The sequence below is a fragment of the Pteropus vampyrus genome, unplaced genomic scaffold (genome assembly GCF_000151845.1).
Source record: "Pteropus vampyrus isolate Shadow unplaced genomic scaffold, Pvam_2.0 Scaffold1, whole genome shotgun sequence".
Taxonomy (NCBI): Eukaryota; Metazoa; Chordata; class Mammalia; order Chiroptera; family Pteropodidae; genus Pteropus; species Pteropus vampyrus.
Genome location: NW_011888782.1, coordinates 2,274,982 through 2,287,688, shown reverse-complemented (window position 1 = coordinate 2,287,688; position 12,707 = coordinate 2,274,982). Strand labels below are relative to the sequence as shown.

At 38.1% G+C, this 12,707-nt stretch overlaps 1 protein-coding gene and 1 pseudogene across 3 annotated transcripts in view; one reads left to right on the top strand and one right to left on the bottom strand.

Moving 5' to 3' along the window:
• The window catches only part of CPNE4 (copine 4), a 461,395-nt gene that overhangs the window by 87,343 nt on the left and 361,345 nt on the right, over nt 1–12,707 (bottom strand). The gene's annotated exons all lie outside the window — the stretch shown is intronic.
• On the top strand, nt 10,225–10,343 carry LOC111736999 (annotated as a pseudogene).

Below are 12,707 nucleotides of genomic sequence, written 5' to 3'. Positions count from 1 at the left end.
TCTCTATAAGATTTTTCACTAAAAAGGAGTTCAATCCATTGATTAGCACCTCCCTCATTTCCTTTACCCATTTATGGTAAAGGTTATTATGTTAATGATTAGCAAAAAGTCTACAAGGGTGATGAGGAGCTAAGAGAAGGAGAAATGAAGAGAAGAAGGAAGAGCAAAGGGAAAGACCATGGGTCTTATAAGAAGAATATTTGATATGATTTCTGGTTTTAAGTTTCAGCTCTACCACTCACTAGCTGTGTGACTTTAAGTAAGTCACTTCCTTTTTCTCGGCCTCAGTCTTCTTCACTAGAAATGAGGCCATGGTTTAGGTCAGGTAAAGCTTTTATTGGGCACTTTGTTGCTGCTTTCCCTTTATAACCTCATAGTACATATCAGTAATCCTTCATGGAGCTCTTACTCACTGAACTTGGATGTGATCTCAGAATAGTGCTCAACATGGCGGTCTAGGTAGCCTACTATTAATGGCTCAGAATTCTCACATTTGAGATGATGTCACTGCCATGCTTGTCTTAGATTATCTCTTGGGTGACTTTCACCTTATTTAGTTTATTATGCATTAAAGTTTGAAGAGAGGAGGTATGGAGAGTGAGATGTGCATGAGGATAGAGAGAAGGAAATCAGAGGGAAAAGAGAATTAAAATAAGGTCAGTGGGATGGTGAAGAGGATTCCTAAGCATTCTATAGACATGTTGGTGGTACTCTAAGCTATTAGAAATTGGATGTATTATGGGTTTGCTTTAAGGAGATAGCTGATAGATAGAAAATAGCTAATAGTGTGATGAATCTCAAACTAGAATGCATCTGAATCATCTAAGGCTTTTAAAACACAGATTTCTGGACATCATTTTCAGAATTTCTGATTCATTGTATTTGGAGCTCAAGGATTTGCATTTCTAACAAGTGCTCAGGTGATGCTGCTGGTCTAGAGACTTTGCTATTTGAAACTTTGCTACAGTGTTAGGAGTCAGAAGTATATAGAGAAAAAGATCTCAATGGTTTGGGCAAGAATAGACTCCAGCGATCTGTAGTAGAGAGCCTGATCACCATTTTAAACTCACTGCCATTACCTTAAGGAGAAAAAGAGGGTTGGGACAAGTGGTCAAGGAAGAGAATAAAATAGGGCATTAGTCATAATATAATCCCAAGAGTCTTTAGAACCACTAAGAAATAGAACTGCTAATCCCACAGCATGTGCTAAATATATCTATCTATCTACATGTATATATAGATATCACAATAGCATGCAGCATGTGGTACATGAGATACATTCCTGTGGTAGTCCTGCTGCAGGGAGACACGAGACCTTGAGAATGGTGATGGAACTTTCTAGACTATAGGGATCTAGGATTCATTTATAATCTCAGTCTGCTGAGTAGTAAAATTGTCACGCTTCTTTTTCTTGTAGAATAAAAGTCAAGCACACCTGGAGGCACTTCCTAGAACTATGGTCGACATAGGTGTGGGGGAAGATTAGTTTTCTTTGTGCATCTGGGTGCTGAGAAGGAAGGAGAATCTTTATGAACATTTCTTTGTGAATGAGAGGAATCAGTGTAGTATGGAGAACTCCAAAAGCCCACATAATTACATGATAAAGTTGACACTAGGTCAATAGGGAAGGTCCTGGCAGAGATATTAACCAAGTGTTGCTAGTTGTCTTTTTATGACATTTGTAGATCAGTCAACATCCCCCATCTGTGAAAAACACAATATGGCAGGTACTGTGCAGAGAAGTATAAAGGGCAGAAAGAGAAGATAATTCACAGTAATTGAACTCTGGACTCTGTGTACAGTGCAATGCACACACAATCCTATTAAATTCTTCAAACAACCCCTGAACTCTTCATTGTGCAGGTTCTGGGAAGCTAAGTAACTTGTCTAAGTTCATCAGCTTGAAAAATATTCAAACAAAGGTGTGCCTAATTTCCAAGCTCAGCTTGTTTCATCCTGCCAGTCTTGCCCATTCTCACCAGAAAATAAGAATCACTTGGGGGTGTTTATAATACACATAGATTCCAAGGCCTCTGGCAAGACTTAGAATCTGAACTTCTAAGTGAAGTGCTTGGGAATCTCCATGTTTAATATGCACCCTAAGTGGTTGTTAGGTTCAGGTCATTTTAAGAAACCCTACAATGCATCGCACAGCCCTGACAAATGGCATAGAGTTGAAGAAGAAAATGGGGTAGAGAGAGATTAAGGAGGTAGAATTGACAGGACTAGACTGATAGCAGGAAAGCAAAGGCTTCAATTCCTGATTAGCACTTTCTGTCCAAAATTTTGTGGGCTGTAAACTCCTGCTTTGCAACAAAGTCCTTTTCTAACCAGGGCAAAAGCAGTGAAAAGCCATTCCCCCATGTTCCCTTGCATGTGAGCACCACAGGACAGCTTCAGCTAGAGCATGCAGCATGCAGGTACACTGATCTGGTTGTATAATGTGTTGGAAGTGATTTTTCTAATATTCATAGGTGGAAAGAAATGCAGGAGTTTCTGGGTGAGTAACCAACTGTCATGTCCCAGTTTTCAGAACACAAACATTAATTGTTTGGTTGACTTAAAAAATAATAATGATGTATTACAATGACATGATTTAAAGAGAGAGTTTCTTGGAGCAAGAAATTATGTAAAAATTTTTAAAGGTTTTAAACTGACAGGTTTGTGCTAGGGTAAATCCTTTTCCTTTTAGCTCAGTGAGCCGTTTTTCCTGAGCTCTTGGGTCCTGAGTTACCCACCACCTGTGGACCAGATAAATGCTAACTTTTTGGCCTTCAGTGAAGATACCACCTATAGTAGGCAGAATAGTGGTTCCATATCCTAATCCTGTTAATGTTAGATGTCCACATCCTAATCCCTGTGAATATATTGTTACTTTACATGGGAAAAGGAACTTCGCAGATGTGATTAAGTTAAGGCTCTTGAGTTAGATTATCCTGGATTATCCAGATGGGCCCAATGTAATCACAAAGATCTTTAAAAGAGAGATGAGAGGGTCAGAATCAAAGAAGAAAATGTGATGATAGAAGCAGAGGTCAGAGAGATGTGATTGCTGGAAAGGGGCCATGAGCCAAGGAATGTAGGCAGCCCGTAGAACCAAAAGCTAGGCAACTGATTCTTCCCTAGAATTTCCAGAAGGAATGCAGCTTGCTGACACTTTTATTTTAACTTAAAGAAAGACTTGTTTTGGATTCCTGACCTCTAGAACCGTAAGTTAATAAATTTCTGTTCTGTTAAGTCACCATGTTTGTAGTAATTTGTTACAGCAGAAATAGAAAACTAATACACCATCCTAAAGTGGCTTTTGTCTGGTATTTCCATGTTGAGTAGGAAGACTTTCGTGGCTAAGTGGGATCCTTCGGTAAAGACAGCATGGGGGGTCAAATTAAGAGCCATGTGCAAAAATCTATGATGTTGACCTTTCCTTAGAAATATCATTGGGCAGAAAGCCCTAATTTCTTCCCTTGGTTGTGAGATCCTTGGAGTTTCTATTTTTTATAATTGCCAGTGACGATGCCCCATATCTCAAAACCTTTCCTATGGTCACTTCCTCTTACCTCTCCTGATGCTACTACTTCGTGTGTCCTCTAGGCCATTATCTCTTAGAAACCGTAGCTTTCATGGCCAGCTTCAGAGAATCTCCTTCATTGAACCTTTCAGTCTACAAATCTCAATCTGATGAATTTAGAACAAATGTTTGCTAGAAATTAGGTCATTAAATGGCATGTGTCTGGATGTTGCATTCCAGTGTATCCTTTCCTAATGATAATCCACTGGCTTACATAGCTGAGGACTATGTCTCATGACTGTCATATAGACAATCATGAGACATAGTCCTCAGCTATGTAAGCCAGTGGATTATCAGAGAAAATCTCTTATTTGTAGTCATCAGCCTTGGGTCTGGTTGTCATATGCTACCTGGTTTCATCACTTTCAGAAATCTCCTTTTATCTTAACTTCCTTACTCCCAATTTTGGTTTTAGGGAGTGCAGTTAATTTCCTGCTGCAAAGGAGAATTCATTTGCTATACTATACCACGAAGAGCAGCTGCTTGATTTTGTTAATCTTGTCAATAAATTATAATATTTGATCATCTGCACATGACCTTAAGGTTGTTATGCATGAAACATATCATGGATTCTTGTCCTAAAGTTTGTCTCATTTAAAAGTCTCGAAGGTCACCTACTCCTACAGACATGAGCAGATGACAGCCAATAGCTAAAAGAGACATATCAAAGCAGAGTATACAATCAGTATAAAACAGTATAGGAGCTAGAGATGCATCCTGGATAACTTGTTTGATATATGGATGCCTAATTCCAGTAATATATATGGCAACGCCTGCCTAAGGGAAAAGGAGTATGTTGTCCTCTATGCATAAGCACAGCAGGAAACAGTCCTATAACATAAGGAAAGGAAGACACAACTGGGCACTTGATATGATGGATCAGAAATGACTGTCCTCTGCCTTGCAGCGAGATGATCAAAAGGAGATGATCTGTAAGGCCATATTAAAATCAAAGAGATATGTGTCCACAAGGATTTGCCTCTGTCTATAGTGCTGAAGGTGCTTGTCCTAAACAGAATCTCATCGCAATCAAGTTGGGGTTGATTCTGCATCACTGCCTTGGAATCATGACTGGGCTGTAGGCAGTCACTGTACCAGGAAAGTTCCCCAAATCACTCTTCTCAATGATTTCACTCATATGTGGGATATAAAACTGAAAGCAACAAACAAACATGACAAACAAATAGAGACTCATGGATAGTGGATTAGTGGTTACTAAAGGGAAGGTGGGGAGAGGGAAGGTAGATGGAGGTAAAAGGGGTCAGATATTTGGTGACGGAAGGAAATTTAACTTTGGATGGTGAACACAAAATGCAATATATATATATGACATATTGTTGAACTGTACACTTAAAACTTATTCAATTTTATTAACTAATGTCGCCTCGATAATTTTAATTAAAAAAAAAACAAAACTGTCATTCTGGTCCAAACTTTGCTTCCTTACTCCTGGAAGATGCTCTTCTTATTTCCACAGTCGGTCCTCCCTCTTGAAATTGATTTCTACGTTAAAAAAAGCTAGTACAAGCTGCTGAGTCAAAGCCCTTGTTACTCAAATTGTTGTGTGGATCCACATCTCCGTGTATCAGCAGCATTGAAGTCACAGGAGTGTTAGAAACGCAGTGTCTCCAGCCCCACCCCAGACCGATTAACCACAATCCGCATTTAAACAAGATCCCCAGATAATTTGTCTGTACATTAAAGTCTGAGAAGCACTAGGTTAGGCTATTGGTTGGCTGAATTAGAAAGGCCAGTTTCTAATATCCTACATCCATTTACTGGGCTTATGCATCCATTCACAGTTGATGGGCACCTACTCGATATTAGGTACCACTTTAGGTTCTGTGGATAAAAGGTAAAGAGAGTAGAGCTCTTTTTCTTTCTAGTTGTCATGGCATTAATTTACCAGCTTACCCTGACCTTTAACTCTGGCAGGTCTGCCCCTTTCTCACCATAATTCCTGGCCTTGCTCTATTCTGTTACATGTCATTCTGAGTTTTTTCTGTCAGCTTGGCTATTGTTCTATTTTGTTCTGCTGTGAATCCACATGGATTTTTAAATTTTGATTTGAAACATCTTTCTGACCATCACTTACCACCTTATTTGTTAACTTTGCTGAGGCTTTCTGCCCCGTGGCCATGCCCCCTTGTTATATCTGTTCTTGGAACGTAACTTTCTCTTTTTAATCATGGGATTCATATTATCCTAGCTGCTGCTGAGATCTGGGTTGAGGTTTCTAGGAATCGTGGCTGCCTCTAGAGACTTCTAGGGTCATCCCTTGGGGAGAAGTAGCCTGCCCTCGCACAGGAAAATAAAAGGCTTTATTTTCTCACTAAATAAAGTAGACTCCTTTCTTTAGAGTCACTTTTTGTCCTTTCTTCAATTTGTTTCTTTTTAATAGCAGAATAATGAGCCACACGTGTAACAACAAACAAGTCTATTTTTCAGAACGTCTGTTAAGTTTCCATATTTTTTTCATTCTCTTTTATCCCTGACAGAGCTTACTATATACAGTCAATTCAACCTTAAGTCCAAGTAGATTCAATTAAATTGAGAGATCTGGACTGCAACCTACAGATCTTAATTTGCAGTAATTTTTTAGAAGTTGAACAATATTTGTGCTTTTTACTTTCTTCAATGAAATAAAGTTTCACCTTAGGTTGCCCCTATTTAAAACATGCTGTTTCCTACTACACTCATATATAGCCCTTAGTGGGTTACTATTATCTTATTTGATGATACAAAAACTCTGTGAGGCTCAGAGCTGTATCATATCCCATTTTCAGACAAGGCTATTGTGCTTGATGGGTTAAGTGAATTCACCAAGGTGGCATAGCTTTGACAGAATTGATTCAAACCCTAGACCTCTCACCCAAGGCCAGTGCTCTCTGTCTAAAATGCCTAAGGTACCCCTACTGGGGCAGATGATGAATTATTTTGATGTCCAACAACCCAGAGACCAAAAATAAACTCTGCACAAATCCTAGCTTTATGTTCGGGGTCCAATAGGCTTATGGCTTTCCAGGAATCCTCAAACTGCCTCCCCACTTTTTACATCTTCTGAATAAAATCTGAATGGATTAGATGAAAAGGGATATTATCATTATTTTCCTCTGCAATTTCAGTTTCAGTCTGTGGAAGAACTAACTCTATTTTTTTCCTTTATTTGTCTATCTCTCATGACTAAATATCCCAGTTCTCATCCACTCCTTAGCTGAAGTGAGGTTCAAAAAATATTATTAGCAAAATCCAGCTAGAGGTGAGATACATGTGTTTAAGTAGAAACGATGGTCATTTCCAGAGTCACTTCATATCCAAAGTATCTTAGAGTCTCTAATTGGACCCAGAAACAGACCTATTCAGCTTCATCCACACAGGGTATAGTCATTTTTCTTCCTTTCCTGTACAGGTTCCTCCTTAGGCATTTAAGGACGTCTTATGATTGCAACTGCTATTGGTATCCAGGATGACATATGCATCAAAACAAGTGGCCCTCGGAGTTCACAAAGTTGCAAGATGTGGGAGGCCAGAGCAGGATGGGGTTTTGTAGAAATGAAGAAAGAAATCCTTTGCTTGTGCTTGTTAGCTGGACTCCAAAGCTGCATTTCTTGCACACAGAAGCTCATAAAGATGCTCGTGAAACAGTATTTTTAGCTTTTAGTGTCAACCTGTACCAACAGGGCTCTAGCTCAGTTCAAGAAGCCAGGCCAAGGGAGACAGTGTCCCATCTTTCTATGGCTCACCATCTCTGTCCTGCCAGGACTCTGCTGAAGGATACACCAAGCATAAGCCTTTCCCTTCCTGGGCACTGTACCAGAACACACACACATACACACATGCACGCATACTTCCTCTCCAATTCCTCTCTTCTTTCGTCAAATCATAATTTAGCAGCACATTTAAGCTCCCCTTCCCCAAAACCTCTAGGGGGTTATAAAAACATCATCTTAAGAAATGCTCAAACTCTATGGCCCTATTCAACCTTCTTTCACTCTCTCTCTCTCTCCCTCTCTTTCATTATACTCCTATGAGTTATTTATTTTATAATGAGAAGTTTGTACCTTGTGACCCCCTTCACCCATTTTGCTCACTTCCTACCCCCCACCTCTGGCAACCACCAATCTGTTCTCTATCTATGAGGTTTTTTTCGTTTGTTTTGTTTTAGATTCCACATATAAGTGATCATACAGTATTTTCTTTCTCTGACTTATTTTATTTAGCATAATACCTTCGAGTTCTAGCCGTGTTATCACAAATGGCAAGATTTCATTCTTTTTTTATGGCTGAATAGTACTGCATTGTGTATGTGTACCACACCTCCTTTATTCATTCATCTATTGATGAACATTTAGGTTGTTTCCATATCTTGGCTATTGTAAATAATGCCACAATGAACATGGAGATGCATATATCTTTTCGAATTAGTGTTTTAGATTTCTTCAAATAAATACCCAGAAGTGAAATTGCTGGATTATATAGTAGTTCTATTTTTAATTTTTTGAGGAACCTCCATACCATTTTCCATAGTGGCTACAACAACTTGCAATCTCATCAACAGTGTATGAGGGTTCCCTTTTCTCTACATACTCACCAACACTTATTATTTCTTGCCTTTTTGGTAATAGCCATTCTAACAGGTATGAGGTAATATCTCATTGTCGTTTTGATCCCTGATGACTAGTGATGCTCAGAATCTTTTCAGTACCTGTTGGTCATTGATTGAAGGAAGCACCATTATTTTAGGTTCCACTATGTTAGTAAGAAACACCCAAGATGAGGAGTTTATTAGGAATCTATTTCTGCATAATGCTGGGACTCTAGGCTTGCCCTTGAGGGTAAGAACAAATGAGGGAGGAAAATCCCACTATATAGGAAGGGACAGCATGAAAATTTACATGTCTCAATCTTGGCACTGGTTGGAGGGAGGAAAAGAAAATTCTCTTCTGAGAATTTGAGCCAAAGCTTATATTCGCTCTTGGCTATGATCTGAAATCACACTACCAGAGCAGACCAAAAAAGCCATAAGCAGAGAATTTAATTTAAAGAAGTCTAGAATTGGTCATTCCTCAAGTGAGTGCAAGAAACAAATGTAAATCCTTTCTGAAAGAATTCAACTTATACCTGTGTTGTCCAATATAGTAGGAACTAGCCACACGTAGCTATTTAAATTTAAAACTGAAAAGTAAATGAAATTCAAAATTGATTTCTTTAGTTTCATCAGCCACATTTCAAATGCACAAGAGCCATATGTGGCTAGTGGGGACCACATTAGAAAAAACAGAAATATAATATAATATAATGTAATATAATATAATGTAATGTAATGTAATGTAATGTAATGTAATGTAATATAATATAATATTTCCATCATCATAACATGTTCTTTTGGCCAGCGCTGACCAAAAGCAACAGTAACATGCCATTGATAGATTGTATAATGTGGCCTGATATTTGATACATAGAATCTGAGTAAAATGTAATAAAGTAATAAAATGCAGTAAAATGTAATAAAAATACAGAGGATGTAGAGATGAATTAAAATACGGAGGATGTAGAGAGATGAATTAAAACCTCTCTTAGACGAGTTGGCAGATGTGAGAATTAGGCTACCTGAGAATCACTTGGGACTGAATCAGGGAATCTAGAAGCCCTAAGTCATGGAGAATTCTTCTTCAGCCTTGTGAGCTCCTAGAGCAGCCAGGAGCCTCTTGGAATGAAAGCTCACCATGTGACTAACAGCAGAATTAGCACAAAATCTCATTACTTAGATGACCTTCCAGGCCACCTAGTTTTGTGGAAATTAGAATCGAATGCAGAATGACATCTTTTTGGATATCTCTTTTCCACAATATGACTACCTTTGACCTTTTGAAATTAAATTCATTTTTATAAAGTTACTGTGCAAGCATTAGAGTAATATAATCATTTTTTTCTGAGTCCCAAGAGAAGACAGTATCAGTGAAAAATTCCAGAGTAAAAGATTTTAAGAATGAATTTCCACCTCTCTAGATTTATCCGAATCGCCATCCTTTGACATATCTCACTGAAGATTTTTTGGCTTTGATTGAGAGCTTGGAATATGAGAGTTTTGTGTGGGAAAAATGTGTGGAGCTGTAATAGACCTAGAAAATGAGGCTACTGTTTTAGGTTCACACGGCTCCAAAACTGTAGAAAGACTTCATATGTAATACAACTTAACCGTGGAATACTTAACTTCATGAGAAATTACTTTGTGATTCTGTATCTTTTTAAATTGCTACTTGTTTCTTTCTCAATCTAATCACCTTATATAGAAAAACTCAAATTATTAGCACACTTTTTTCTTCAGTACATAATAAGGAATAATTGAAATGTGGTTCCCATCACTAAGTGTGTTTTAATAAAGAATTGCCTCATATAGGACCTAATAGTACCTAGAGTATGAGAAAGCATTAAAGCAGTAGGTTTGTGTGCATTGGGGTCAGGGTGCAGGAGGAGAGAAGTTGGGAATGAATGAGAAAGTTGTGGAAGGAGACCTTACATTTACTGAGTGCCTAATATTTGCCAGTTCTATGCTAGGTGCTTTACACATTATTCACATTATCTCATGCAACTCCGTGAAGTAGATTATTATCTTCATCCTATGAGTGAGGAAACTAAATTCAAAAGATGTTAGTTACTACAGTCATGCCACTCTGAATGTGCCCGATCTCATCTGATCTCAGAAGCTAAGCAGGGTAGGGCCTGGTTAGTACTTGGATGGGAGACCACCTAGAAATACCAGGTGCTGTAGGCATTAAAAAGAAAAGACACTAGTTACCTTGCCAGGCTCATTCAGTGACCTTTTGCCAATACCACTCTGCTAAAATGCTCTTGTCAACAGGGTCCTGTCAATGACTCCACAATGAAAAATCCAACTGTCAATTATCAGTTCTCATCTTTGTTGACCTATCAGAAGCATCTGACATAGCTAGCTGATCAAGTTCTCCCCTTTAATACACTTTCTATACTTGACTTCTAGTACATGATACTCTCTTGGTTTTCTTCCAATATCACCAGACATACATACTCCGATTTCTTTGACTGTTTCTTCTTTCTCCTTGAACTCCTAGTAAGGAGTGCCCCAGAGCCGAGTACTTGAGTACTTTCTCTTCTCTAGCTATGCTCGTGTTCTAGGTCATGTTTTATCAACCTTGGCACTATTGACATTTTAGGCCAGATATTTCTTCGTTGTGATGAGACAACCCTGTGCATTATAAGATATTCAGCAGCATCCCTCTACTAGATGCCAGTAGATGTTAGTAGCACCCGCCCACGTCACCCTCAGTTGAGAAACATTGCCCTAGGTGAGCTCAGCTATTTTTATGACTTTAAAAACCACCAGTAAGCGAAAAATTCCCAAAACCTTTCCCCTGCCTGCTTTACTTCTCCATTAGGGTGTTTAACACTTATTCTCCATTTGAGTCTTTCACCCCAAACCTGCTCCACCTGCAGTCCTCCCCGTCTCAGTTAATGGCATCCCTCCTTTCCAGTTAGTTGCACCATCAAGACTTCTCTCTCCCACACTCCACCTTTAATCCTTTAGAAAATCTTATTGATTTTACTTTAAAAATATATCCATGATGCAATTCCATCTCATCATTTCCACTACTACCTCCCCAGTCCATGCCACTAACTCTTTCATAAATTACTGCCATAGCCTCCTACCTGGTATCCTTGCTTCCACCCTTGCCCCTCTGTAATTTCATTCACCTTTCCACCTTTACCCGACCTGCCATAGGACTCCATTCTAATGCACAGGAAATAGATTTATCTTTATGAAATCTTTATGAAAAATCTTCATGAAAATTGACCAAAGGTTAGGCCCTAAAGTGAGCCTCAAAAAACTCAAAGAATTAGGATAAGACAGACCATGTTCTATGACTACTACGATTAAGTTTAAAATTGATTTTTTTTTTAAAAAAAATCCACATATATCTAATTTAAAAAATTCACTAATCTAAATAACTCATGAAAAAAATAATGGAAACTGAAAAGAACTTGGAACTAGATGAAAATGAAGATACAAGATATCAGAATTTGTATGATGTGGTTAAAGTGATCCTTCAAGGAAAATTTAAAGCCTTAAATGTTTATATTAGTAATGAAGGCTAAAAATTGATAAGCCAAATCTTCAACCTGAATTTTTTTAAAAAATAGAATAAACCAAGAGAAAGCTGAACAAAAGAAAAAATTTTTCAGATGATTTTAGTTCAACATGTACCCCCCAACCCACCTTATCTAGAACCTTTGTTTTGTAACATTGTTTTTAAAGGGTGCTGAGGATTTCATTATGTAGATTGTTCCGTTGTTCATAGAGGCATTCATCTATGTTGAACATTTTACATATAAATATAAAATCTATGATGCTTTTTATAGAAGAATTGTTTAAAATTAGAACTGTGAGGCTAAAAAATTTGCATATGCTAAGGTCTTATGTTTGGGAATTGCTGTAATTAACCATATTGACCTCAATTAATGTTGGAGATTATGCCACAACCCTTAGTACGTTGAATGACAGCTTACTCCTCCTATTCTTGATCTTGCACTTTATTTGGTGTAAGAAAGTACCCTCCCTACCAACAGGCATATTCATCCCTAAGATACTGGAAGTACATTTAATAATCTCTTGAACTTTGCAAACTCTGAGCATCCATTAACTGACTTAATAGGTTCAGAAGATATGAATGCCAATATTGGCAAATGTTTTGCCAAAGCTTTATCCATAGGAAATCTAGATTAGAAAGAGCGTTTCACTTTGGATCATTTCCCCAGGTGGAGCTGTCAGAACCAATGAAGAAAGTAAGTAATCAAACTCACTTAGATTATTACAATCCAATTTGGTTAAACTTCAGCCAGCAAAGCAATTCCAGGGACAATTAAACCTCAGTCTCCAGGTGAGGGGCCAGTAATATTTAATAATTTTATAGTCAGTCCTCATTTGCTCATCTCCATTCTTGAGGTGAATGTTTTAGATTGGGTAGATGTGATTATTTCTACCGTAAGCCTACTCTGTCAATATTGTTGTTCTTGAGCCTGACTATACTTTATAACTAGAGGGGAGATCAGAGAATAGGAAGGAAAGTTGTAGCAATGTTCTTTATGAATTCATGTGAAAAAA